This window comes from Aotus nancymaae, unplaced genomic scaffold, assembly GCF_030222135.1.
Source record: "Aotus nancymaae isolate 86718 unplaced genomic scaffold, 86718_ANA_hifiasm-v0.15.2.pri h1tg000003l, whole genome shotgun sequence".
Lineage (NCBI taxonomy): Eukaryota > Metazoa > Chordata > Mammalia > Primates > Aotidae > Aotus > Aotus nancymaae.
This window is the reverse complement of record NW_026988414.1, coordinates 27,054,394-27,068,075: the sequence shown is the minus strand read 5'-3', so window position 1 is coordinate 27,068,075 and position 13,682 is coordinate 27,054,394.

Genomic DNA, 13,682 nt, shown 5'->3' with positions numbered 1-13,682 from the left:
CACCTTTTAAAATTAGTATATAAGTATATATGCATATTTATAAATAAGCCAAATATAATGGTAAAATCAGTACCTAAAAGGAAATATGGAAGTTGGTCTAAGAATGTCATAATGCTTCCCACACAGAATATTGATTACAGTTTTTAAAAAATGAAGCGCAGTCTGCTCTTCATAATGAATAATCTTATCACATTTTAATATCACATAATAGCATATAGTGTTTATTTTCTAAAATGCTTTTCACAGAGTAAAAATGCCATCAACTAAAACAGAGGGCAAAAGTCAGTGGAATACTTTCTTAGATTGTTTAAGCAAAAGCAATGAAAACTAGAATTCTATATAAAACCAAATTATCTTTCAAGAAAGAAAGCAAAAGAAAGACATTTTTGGAAAAAAAATTTTTTTTAACACTCAGAAAACCCTCAAAAGAAAGAAACTGTCCCTTAATAAAATAAATGGAATAGAAATCACTTTTCATAGAAAATAAAGAAAAATTGGTAAATATAAGGGTAAATCCAAACTGTTACTGACTTTGAAAAAAGAGAGAGAGCAATTAGGGGACTTAAAAACAAGATAAAAATGAAATCTAAGCTATAAATAACATGGAATATGACGAGAGGGGTTAGAAATCAGAGATAAACATTTTGAAGTCCTTCTACTATTCAGGAGAATTACAAATATATTAAGCAGAGAGGGCATTAAGTTAAACACCCAACTTAAAAATTGCAGCACTCTGTGTGTGTGTGTGTGTGTGTGTGTGTGTGTGTGTGTGTAACTTTGTGCTCAAATAGCTGAAACTGTTTTAAAATCCAATGAAATGTTTATAAAACTGAGGATCCATTGGGTCTCATTGAACACCAAAGAATCAATATCATTCAAATCACAACCTATGTCCAAAATAAACATATTAGAAATTCATATTGAAAAGAGAAACTTCAAAAATGTCTTTTTTTTTTTTTTTTTTGAGATGGAGTCTTGCTCTGTCTCCAGGCTGGAGTGCAGTGGCGCAATCTTGGCTTACTGCAACCTCCGCCTCCTGGGTTCAAGCAATTCTCCTGCCTCCTGAGTAGCTGAGACTACAGGCGTATACCACCATGCCCAGCTAATTTTTGTATTTTTAGTAGAGATTGGGTTTCACCATGTTGGCCAGGATGGTCTCAATCTCTTGATCTTGTTATCTGCCCACCTTGGCCTCCCAAAGTGCTGGGATTACAGGCATGAGCCACTGTGCCCAGTCCAAAAATATCTTTTAAATGTGGAAATTAAAGACATACTTTTAAATAATTTACAAGTAAAAAAGATCATGATAGACATTTCAAAATATGTGTAACTTGATGATAATATAATTACCATAAAATATGTGAGATAAATATTACAGTCAAACACATACGTTAGAAAATGTATAAGAGAGATTAAATAAGAGAGATTAAAAGTTAATACACTAAGAATCTGACTCAGAAAAAGAAGAAATGGCCTACATTCACAACATCTATTCAACATGGTACTGGAAGTCCTAGCCAGAACAATCAGATGAGAGAAATCAGAAAGGAATCCAAATCAGTAAAGAGAAGGTCAAACTGCTGCTGTTCACTAATGTGACTGTATACCTAGAAAACCCTAAAGACTCATCCAAAAAGCTCACAGATCTGATAAATGAATTCAGAAAAGTTTCAGGATACAAAATAAATGTATACAAAACAGTAGCACTGCTATACACCAATAGCAACCAAGCCGAGAAACAAATCAAGAACTCCATACATTTTATAACAGTTGCAAAAAAAATGAAATAAAATACTTAGGAATATACCTAACCAAGGAGGTGAAAGAGCTCTACAAGGAAAACTATAAAACACTGCTAAAAGAAATCAACAATGTAAACAAATTGAAACACATCCCATGCTCATGGATAGGTAGAATCAATATTGTGAAAATGACCATACTACCAAAAGCAATCTACAGGTTCAACACAATTCCCATCAAATTACCATCGTCATTCTTCATAGACCTAGAAAAAGCAATCCTCAAATTCATACAGAACCAAAAAAAAACTAAACCCCATAGAGCCAAAGCAAGAGTAAACAAAAAGAACAAACCTGGAGGCATCACATTATCCAATTTCAAACTATGCTATTATACAAGGCTATAGTTACCAAAACAGCATGGTACTGGTATCAAAATGGGCATGTAGGCCAATGGAACATAACAGAGAACCCAGAAATAAAGCCAATTATTTATAGTTAACTGATATTTAACAAAGCAAACAAAAACATAAAGTGGGGAAAGGACACCCTATTCAACAAATGGCACTGGGATAATTGGCAAACCACATGTAGAAGAATAAAATGGGATCCTCATCTCTCACCTTCTATAAAAACCAACTCAAGCTGGATCAAAGACTTAAATCTAAGACCTGAAACGATAGAAATTCTAGAAGATAACATTGGTAAAACTCTTCTAGACACTGGCTTAGGCAAAGAGCTCATGACCAAGAACCCAAAAGCAATTGCAACAAAAACAAAAATAAATAGATGGGACCTAATTAAACTAAAAAGCTTCTGCACAGCAAAAGAAATAATCAGCAGAGTAAACAGACAACCTACAGAATGGGAGAAAATATTCATGAACAATGCATCCAACAAAGGACTAATATCCAGAATCTACAAAGAACTCAAATCTGCAAGATAAAAACAAATAATTCCATCAAAAAGTGGGCAAAGGACATGAATAGACAATTCTCAGAAGAAGATATACAAGTGGAGTTGCAATTCTCATCTCTGATAAAATAGACTTTAAATCAACAAAGATCAAAAGAGTCAAAGAAGGACATTACATAATGGTAAAAGGATCAATGCAACAAGAAGAGCTAACGATCCTAAATATATACGCACCCAATACAGGAGCACCCAGATACATAAGGCAAGTTCTTAATGACTTACAAAGAGACTTAGAATCCCACACAACAATAGTGGGAGACTTTAACACCCCATTGTCAATATTAGACAGATCAACAAGACAGAAAATTAACAAGGATATCCAGGACTTGAACTTAGACCTGGAACAAGCAAACCTAATAGACATTTACAGAACTCTCCACCTCAAATCCACAGAATATACATTCTCCTCAGTGCCACATTGCACCTACTCTAAAATTGACCACATAATTGGAAGTAAATCACTCCTCAGCAAATGCAAAAGAACGTAAATCATAACAGTCTTCAGACCACAGTGCAATCAAGTTAGAACTCAGAATTCAGAAACTAACTCAGAACTGCAATTCAGAAACTAACTCAGAACCACACAGCTTCATGGAAACTGAGCAACTGGCTCTTGAATGTTGACTGGATAAACAATAAAATGAAGATGTTCTTCGAAACCAACGAGAATGAAGACACAACATACCAGAATCTCTGGGACACATTTAAAGCAGTGTCTAGAAGAAAATATATAGCAATAAAGGCCCACATGAGAAGTAAGGAGAGATCTAAAATTGACACTCTATCATCAAAATTGAAAGAGCTAGAGGAGCAAGATCAAAAAAACTCAAAACCTAGCAGAAGACAAGAAATAACTAAGATCAGAGCAGAACAGAAGGAGATAGAGACACAAAAAACCCTTCAAAAAATCAATAAATCCAGGAGCTGGTTTTTCGAAAAGATCAACAAAATAGACAGACCACTAGCCAGATTAATAAAAAAGAAAAGAGAGAATAATCAAATAGATGCAATAAAAAACGATAAAGGAGATATCAGCACAGATTCCACAGAAATCCAATCTATCATCAGAGATTATTACAAACAACTCTATGCACATAAACTAGTAAACCCGGAAGAAATGGATACATTCCTGGACACTTGCATCCTCCCAAGCCTAAACCAGGAAGAAGTCAAAACCCTGAATAGACCAATAACAAGGTCTGAAGTCGAGGCAGCAATTAAGAGCCTACCACCCAAAAAAAGCCCAGGTCCAGATGGGTTCACAGCCGAATTCTACCAGACATACAAAGAGGAACTGGTATCATTCCTTCTGAAACTATTCCAAATAATCCAAAAAGAGGGAATCCTTCCCAAATCATTTTATGAGATCAACATCATCCTGATACCAAAACCTGGCAGAGACTCAGCAAGAAAAGAAAACTTCAGGCCAATATCCATGATGAACATAGATGCAAAAATCTTCAATAAATTACTGGCAAGCCGATTGCAACAGCACATCAAAAAGCTTATCCATCATGATCAAGTAGGATTCATCCCGGGGATGCAAGGCTGGTTCAACATACGCAAGTCTATAAATGTAATTCATCACATAAACAGAACCAAAGACAAAAACCACATGATTATCTCAACTGATGCAGAGAAGGCCTTTGACAAAATTCAACAGCCCTTTATGCTAAAAACCCTCAATAAACTAGGTATTGACGGAATGTATCTCAAAATAATAAAAGCTATTTACGACAAACCAACAGCCAATATCATACTGAATGGGCAAAAACTGGAAGCATTCCCTTTGAAATCTGGCACTAGACAAGGATGCCCTCTCTCACCACTTCTATTCAATATAGTACTGGAAGTTCTAGCCACAATCAGGCAAGAAAAAGAAATAAAGGGTATTCAAATAAGAAAGGAGGAAGTCAAATTGTCTCTATTTGCTGACGACATGATTGTGTATCTAGAAGACCCCATCATCTCAGCCCAAAATCTCCTGAAACTGATAAGCAACTTCAGCAAAGTCTCAGGATACAAAATCAATGTGCAAAAATCACAAGCATTCCTATACACCTATAACAGATTTAAAGAGACCCAAATCAAGAATGAACTGCCATTCACGATTGCTACAAAGAGAATAAAATACCTAGAAATAGAACTAACAAGGAACGTAAAGGACCTCTTCAAGGAGAACTACAAACCACTGCTCAACCAAATAAGAGAGGACACAAACAGATGGAGAAACATTCCATGTTCATGGTTAGGAAGAATCAATATCGTGAAAATGGCCATACTGCCCAAAGTAATTTACAGATTCAACACTATCCCCATCAAGCTACCAATGACCTTCTTCACAGAACTGGAAAAAAACACCTTAAACTTCATATGGAACCAAAAGAGAGCCTGCATAGCCAAGTCAATTCTAAGCAAAAAGAACAAAGCAGGAGGCATCACACTACCGGACTTCAAACTCTACTACAAGGCTACAGTAATCAAAACAGCATGCAATTGGTACCAAAACAGAGATATAGACCAATGGAACAGAATAGAGGCCTCAGAGGTAACATAACATATCTACAACCATCCGATCTTCGACAAACCTTACAAAAACAAGCAATGGGGAAAGGATTCCCTGTTTAATAAATGGTGTTGGGAAAACTCCCTAGCCATGTGCAGAAAGCAGAAACTGGACCCCTTCCTGACACCTTACACCAAAATTAGCTCCAGATGGATTAAAGACTTAAACATAAGACCTAACACCATAAAAACCCTAGAAGAAAATCTAGGCAAAACCATTCAGGACATAGGTGTAGGCAAGGACTTCATGACCAAAACACCAAAAGCATTGGCAACAAAAGCCAAAATAGACAAATGGGACCTAATCAAACTCCACAGCTTCTGCACAGCAAAAGAAACAGTCATTAGAGTGAATCGGCAACCAACAGAATGGGGAAAAAATTTTTGCAGTCTACCCATCTGACAAAGGGCTGATATCCAGAATTTACAAACAACTAAAACAGATTTACAAGAAAAAAACAAACAAGCCCATTCAAAAGTGGGCAAAGGATATGAACAGACACTTTACAAACGAAGACATACATGAGGCCAACAAACATATGAAAAAATGCTCATCATCACTGGTCATTAGAGAAATGCAAATCAAAACTACACTGAGATACCATCTCACGCCAGTTAGAATAGCAATCATTAAAAAATCGAGAGACAACAGATGCTGGAGAGGATGTGGAGAAATAGGAACACTTTTACACTGTTGGTGGGAGTGTAAATTAGTTCAACCATTGTGGAAGACAGTGTGGCGATTCCTCAAGGACATAGAAATAGAAATTCCATTTGTAAATAGTAATAGTAATTGTAATTGTAATAATAAATTCCATATTACTGGGTATATATCCAAAGGATTATAAATCGTTCTACTATAAGGACACATGCACACGAATGTTCACTGCAGTACAGTTTACAATAGCAAAGACCTGGAACCAACCCAAATGCCCATTGATGATAGACTGGACAGGGAAAATGTGGCACATACACACCATGGAATATTATGCAGCCATCAAAAACAATGAGTTCATGTCCTTTGTGGGGACATGGATGAACCTGGAAACCAGCATTCTCAGCAAACTCACACAAGAACAGAAAATCAAACACCGCATGTTCTCACTCATAGGTAGGTGTTGAACAATGAGAACACATGGACACAGGGAGGGAAGCATCACACACTGGGGTCTGTTGAGGGGAAATAGGGGAGGGGACAGTGGGGGGTGGGGAGTTGGGGAGAGATAGCATGGGGAGAAATGCCAGATATAGGTGAAGAGGAGGAAGGCAGCAAATCAAACTGCCATGTATGTACCTATGCAACAATCTTGCATGTTTTTCACATGTACCCCAAAACCTAAAATGCAATTAAAAAAAAAGAAGATATACAAGTGGCCAATAAGCAACAGCTAAAACATGGAGCTACTCAAGTGTCTGTTGATGAATGAATAGATATGCAAAATGTGGTATATACATAAATATTACTTAGCCTTAAAAAGGAAGGAAATTCTAACACATGCTACAATATGGTAAAGCACTGAGGACATCATGTTGAGTAAGCCAGTCACAAAAAGATAAATATCTTACGATTCTGCTAATATGAGGTAAGTAGAGTTATCAAAATCATAGAGACAGGAAATAGAAGGGTGGTTTCCAGGGGCATTGGGAAGGGGAGAATGGGGAGTTATTTAATGGGCACAGAGTTTCAGTTTTGCCAGATGAAAAGAGTTATGGAGGCCGGGCACAATGGCTCACGCCTCTAATCCCAGCACTTTGGGAGGCCAAGGTGGGTGGATCACCTGAGGTCAGGAGTTTAAGAACAGCCTGGCCAATATGGTGAAACCCTGTCTATATAAAAATACAAAAATTAGCCAGAAATGATGATGGGTGCCTGTAATCCCAGCTACTCAGGAGGCTGAGGTGGGAGAATAGCTTGAACTTGGGAGGTAGTGGTTGCAGTGAGCCAAGATTGCACCATTGCACTCCAGTCTGGGTGACAGCTCAAAACAAAAGAGTTATGGAGATGGATGGTGGTGATGCTTGCACAACAGTATGAATACATTTAATACCACTGAACTGTACACTTAAAAATGGTTAAGATGGTAAATTGTATGTTATCTGTATTTTACCATAATTTTAAAAATATTAATTTTTTTAAATTTACCAGGCACAAATAATTTCCCTGGATAATTCTAACACATTTTCTAAGAACAGTTAACCCCTCTGATATATGAACTGGTTCATAAAATACTTAAAAAGGGAATGGAAAGCTCCCCCAACTCTTTTGGTAAGGCTGGTATAGCCCTGAAACAAAAACTGAACAGGGGTAATATGAGCAAGGAAAACTTATGAGCCAATCTCACTTTTAAACACGGACAGGAAAATATAACATAAAATACTAGCAAACAGAATCTAGCAAAGTACGAAATAATAACAACAACAACAAAAAAGACACGAAACAAAACGAAGAGGCAAAGGACCAACTGTAGTTCTGTTTGTTTTTGAGACTTTGTCACCCAGGCTAAAGTGCAGTGGTGCAATCTTGGGTCACTGCAACCTTCCACCTCCTGGGTTCAAGCAATTCTCCTGCCTCAGCCTCCCAAGTAGCTGGGATTACAGGTGCCCACCACCATGCCTGGCTAAGTTTTGTATTTTTAGTGGAGATGGCGTTTTACCATGTTGGCCAGCCTGGTCTTGCACTCCTGGCCTCAAGTGATCTACCTGTCTCTGCCTCCCAAAGTGCTGAGATAATAGGTGTGAGCCATTGCACCTGGCCAGACCAACTGATTTTTAATAAATAATACTATGAAACAGGACTTATACTCAGGTACCCTCTAAAGTTATGACTTTTATTAACTTTCTTCTCAGTTTTTATTATGTGCTAAGTGGAATCTTCAGATGACTCCAAAGGAGTAAGAAAATTGGGAAATATATTTTTTAAATAGTCTCTTCATATGAGAAAAAAATAATTTTGGATATGAAGGCAACTTCTAATAGCACTATTAAGCTATCTTGAAAAGACAACTTAGAATGTTTTTCAGAATGAATTTTAATCTGAGAAGTTCTAATTTCCCATAAACTATACCTGTCAACCTTCAAAAGAGATAGCGAGGCATTTGAACTTAGAGCATAAAGAATGTGTGGGAAAATCCTAGGCAGTATCCCGAAACACCTAACAAGGAGCAAAAGAGACAATAGCCCCTTTTTGGTTGGACATAGCCTGCTTGCCCCTTGCATTAAAGTTCTAGTTCTCAATATAACATTCAGAATAAATAAAATACAACAAACTTAAAGATGCTATAAAAACAATCAATGAGAGCCAAGTAAATCTAAATCGGATTAGAAAGTGAATCCATTACCCAGCTAGTAGGTACCTGGGACAACTTGTGGAGGTAAAGAATACACTGGAGAGCATTGAATAATGAGTGTTCATTTGGAAGAAGAACTTAGTGAAAAAAATATGTATAAACAAGGTGTATAAGTGCTTAAAGCTAGAAGATGTCTCGACTTACACCTAGAAAAAAAAAGCCATATTTAATAAGAAAAATCTCAAACAAATAGCAAAACGTTCAGAAACATTTGTCCAATAAAATTTCTCCTCAACTCCAATTGTGAGGCACAGAGATTATTCAAAGCAAAAGATGTGCAAAGTCTATTTTAGGAAATAATTCTATTCACTGATGTCAGGTTTTAAAATGTCATTGGCACCAAAATTCATTTTCCAATGGAAAATGTAAAGTCAATTTTTATATCTAAAAAGATGTAATGGATATATATTAAACATGTTTATGTGTTTTAGAAATAAAAATATTTTATTAATAGCAAAATTTTAAATATCTACTGTATTTAAATATTTAGCTATTCACAAGTCTTTACTTCTATTTACTCTAAGAACTCTATCTGAAAAGAGACTAATACAAAAATATCAAGACATCCTGACCACCTCAGAAAGAAACATGCAGTGGTGTTTTTTTCTTTTTCCTTCATTAAGGCATTTAATTCAATGTTAAACATACAACAAATGCTTAAAAAATATTCGGTGAGCCAGGCGCGGTGGCTCACGCCTGTAATCCCAGCACTTTGGGAGGCCGAGGCGGGTGGATCACGAGGTCAAGAGATCGAGACCATCCCGGTCAACATGGTGAAACCCCGTCTTTACTAAAAACACAAAAAATTAGCTGGGCATGGTGGCGCGTGTCTGTAATCCCAGCTACTCAGGAGGCTGAGGCAGGAGAATTGCCTGAACCCAGGAGGCGGAGGTTGCGGTGAGCCGAGATCGCACCATTGCACTCCAGCCTGGGTAACAAGAGCGAAACTCCGTCTCACACACACACACACACAAAAAAAAAAAAAAAAAAAAAAAAAAAAATCGGTGATATGAGTAGATCTCTTTTTAAAGAAAATTGAATAAAAATTGATTTTTTATTACCATTTTTAAAATTATTAACCTGCCTTATTATTAGTAGTAACCTGCCTTTACAGTTTTTCTTCCATACATAATCCAGAATCACAAACAATAAACTGTAAGTTAACTCCACTCTATAAATATGTATAACTTACATTTACAGGAACTCAAAAATAACAACAGAAATAGACATATGCATACAGACACCTAATGAAGAAAAAGTGAGTCTATGCCACCATCTAGTGGCTGCAGAAAAACAAAGCACCAAAACAAGTACCCAGGGATGTAGTACCAAAATATAAGCATCTAGCGTTTACATGCAGAGGTACTGCCCTCCTATTCAGTTGGGCCAGCAGTGGCACTACCTGGCCTATTCTGTTGGACAAGAATTGGGTCTACCTGCTTGCTTCTGCATGAGTCTGACCTTTGAAAAAAAAAAAAAACAAGCAGGAGCACCATCAAGTAGATTGTTTCTTTTGCTCATTTCATACAATTTCTACCGCCGTTCAGTGGATACCTATTTGTTATTAAAGGTATAAAAATGCATCTTCACACTCATCAGACCAGATGGGCAATAATAAAAAAATGGTCAGGAAAACCTCATACACTGCTATGAAACAGTCTGGCACTATTTAGTAAAGATGAATATGTATATAACTTATGACCTAGAAATTCCACTCCTGGGTATGTAATCCAGAGTAGTGGTTTGTAACCTCCAGTAAACAGATTTTGAATGAATCTATGGATAGAATTCAGAGGGTCTGAGGAGTTGGGTGAATAACAGTTGCATCTTTATTGGCACCAACATCTAACTGAAATTAATCATTTTGTTTGTTTATGAAGGTAGGCAACAAACCACAGTATTAGCAGGACCTGTGACTTTGTAACCAATAAATATTATAGATAATGTCAAATTCTATTTATGGTTGTTGCAAATACATAAAAATTTCTTCCACACTTATCACTGCTTCAAAATTACATCTTTTGCACCCATCATTAGATACTGTTATTTAGGGCCCTAATAAAGAAGCACGTCTATTTCTTTTTTAAAAAGTTTTTTTATATTTCATTATTCTAGTTCAATTTTTTCATAGTTGTTTTTTGTATTTTGATGATTCTAGTTCAATTTTTTCTCTGTATTTGTTTTCTTTGCAACCCTATGTATTTGTTATACATTTTAAAAGGATTTTAAGACACACAAAAAAGGTTAGTAATACCTGCCCTAGAGAAATTCTTCTAGCAGAACCAGGAGACATCTACAAATAAATTCAAACAGCTTTGTTGATAATAGTCAGATGGACCAAAAAAATCAAAGTGTTTTCATGTAATAAAATAGCATACAAAAGGGAATTAACATGCAGTTCTCACACAACTGCATTAATGTGGGTGATTTTCAAAAGCCTAAAGTAATAACTAACAATTATGTAACAAAATAATGAAATTAGTGAACAAACAATCTAAGACAAATCAAAGCAATATACTGTTTAGAGTTATATACAAATGTAGTTGAATTTTTTCTGAAAAAATAATGTAATAACACAAAATTTGGGATCATGGTTACTTAAGGGAACTGGGGGAGAGGATGGTAAGAATAATGTGACCAGGAATGAACATGTATTAGGCTTGTGAACTGCTGGCAATACCCTTTTTCTTAAGCCTGGTGGCAAGAGCACAGACATTCACTTCATTCTTCTTCTTTAAAGTGTACACTTCCGTATCTATGATAAATGTTTGATGTTACCTTCTTTCATAGGTCATCTCCATCTATCCAATCCAAAATAACTACCCAGTTACTCTATATCATACAAGCCTATTTTGATAATCTAGGGGTTTTTTTGGTATGATTTTTCTAGCTTTGATCTATCTATCCTTTGGACTATTTGTCAGAATTTCAAGATATGCAACATTAATTTTCAAGATGTTTATCCTATACATTTTCCAGGCAGTTTAGGGATATGTTTTTAAAAACAGCCACAGAAATATATTACATTTTAAATTCTGTCTAAAAGCTATTTTCCACTACAAATCTAAAATTATCTTAATAATCGCCTTTTAAAAATAAATGGTAAACTGAACTGGTTTTAAATCGGTCTTCAAAGTCTGTGCCACTTTGTAGCAATGAACTTGAGAAAACTCTCTCTCCAGACTTCACCTTTCCCACTTACAAACTGGAGATAAAGCTTAACTCACAGCATTTTGAGGATATTTAAAACCTGTGAGAAAGCAAATAGGAGAATATTTTAGCTACTTAGTAGCACTTAACAATGTTTAGCCATCTCTAAATTGCAGCCATGAATTTTGCCCCATCCGTATTTTCCTCTTGGAAATTCCTCTTGGAAGTTCCCTGTTATCTTTCTGTTGGATGAATGCAGTTAATGATGAGACTGGGAATGGCAAAGCCACAGGGTATAAGTGTGGGTCCCTAATTCACTATGTATAGAAGAGCTACCTCCCAACTAGAAAAACCCACTTTGGATTCTTATAAAAAATAAAATCCTATAGTGTTTGAGTAATAATACGCTTTTTTGTGTGATTTGTAAGAGCTATTTAATCTACCCTAATTAATATATTATTGAAAGATACTACCAAATGCTGAGTGTTCTGGCCTTCTTCCCTCCTTAGCCTCAGGAAATTGACAGTAAGGCTTTTCCCACACAGATAGAATACTTGTAAGTTTCCCCTCCCTAACACTGATACACAGAGAAATAACTTGCAGATAAGAGTTTGGGGGAGGGGATATAGTCTTCAATGAAATATCCAGGTCAGATCACCTTACAGTGAGGCCTGCTACTTGAAGAGATCCACCCATACTTACAGTGATTTTAACATTTTTTTCTTACTCCAAAACATATTTTTAATGTAAACATCAATAGATGCAGGAAGGAAAGTGTATTTTGAGAGAGTGGTATGAAGAAACCTAAGTCCTAAATATCTAAGTCAATAGCTAGAATCCTGAGCACTTTTAGAATTCCACTAGCACTTTTATTCTTTGCATCTTACTGTATTTTTCTTTATATTATTGGGCAATCCTGATATATTTACTCTTCATTTGCTTATCTGTTTCCTCCAATCTGTATGTCCCGAGAGAACAGGATCTTTGACTTTTGCTCAGTTCTGTACCCTACTTTCTGGAAAAGTGCCTGGAACACGGAAGGAATTCAGTAAATATCTGTTGAATAAGTAAATGGATTGGCAATTACAGGCTTAAAAAAAGGTCTAAGAAAATAATTTACTCATATAGGTCCAGTCCTGATGCAAAGAATTTCTTTAGTCTTGCACAGTTACAAATGGACTTCTCTCTTCGAGAAAAACTGAGGCAACTCTTCCAAAATAATTTTTAAAAGCTTTCCTTCCTGTGAACAGACAATTCCAAAGCCCTTCCACAAGGCACAACCAATACAACCACAGTTCATAGTCTTGTAATAACTCCCTAGTCCTCATGTTGTAAGCAATATTACATTCATGTGTATAATAATATAATTATTAGCAAGAATAATGCAAAGATTAATATGTAGATTACTGTAAATAATGTAATAAATTACTGTAAATTAATTAACATAAGCATTAATAGATGCAGGAAGACAAGTGAATTTGGGGACAGTGGCATCTATGAGACATAAATCTTCATCTGCCACAGAAGGGAGTCAGCACATACTATCCAAAACTGAAAATGCAAGAAACAGCAGAAAATACTTCTTACTTTAAAACCTGGAAACAAGCATTAGAAAAAACAGCTTAAAATGTTGAAGGTGGTTACTCTGGGAACCAATACTCCCGGACTGGGAGGACTAGACTAGGGTATGTTTAACTTAGACTTTTTCTTTTCAGGCTCGGTGCTGCCATTTCTCTGAGCTCGTGGAAAATTTAACCAGGAGCCTTCTAAGATCACACTGGGGTGGCCATAGGAATGGAGAACACATTCGTTGCAGAGAGGTCAGGCTCAAATACACGTCTATCACATCTAAAACTTAAAAGCTCCACGATTTTAAATGCAAAGCTCTGCACATGCACGCACTCGA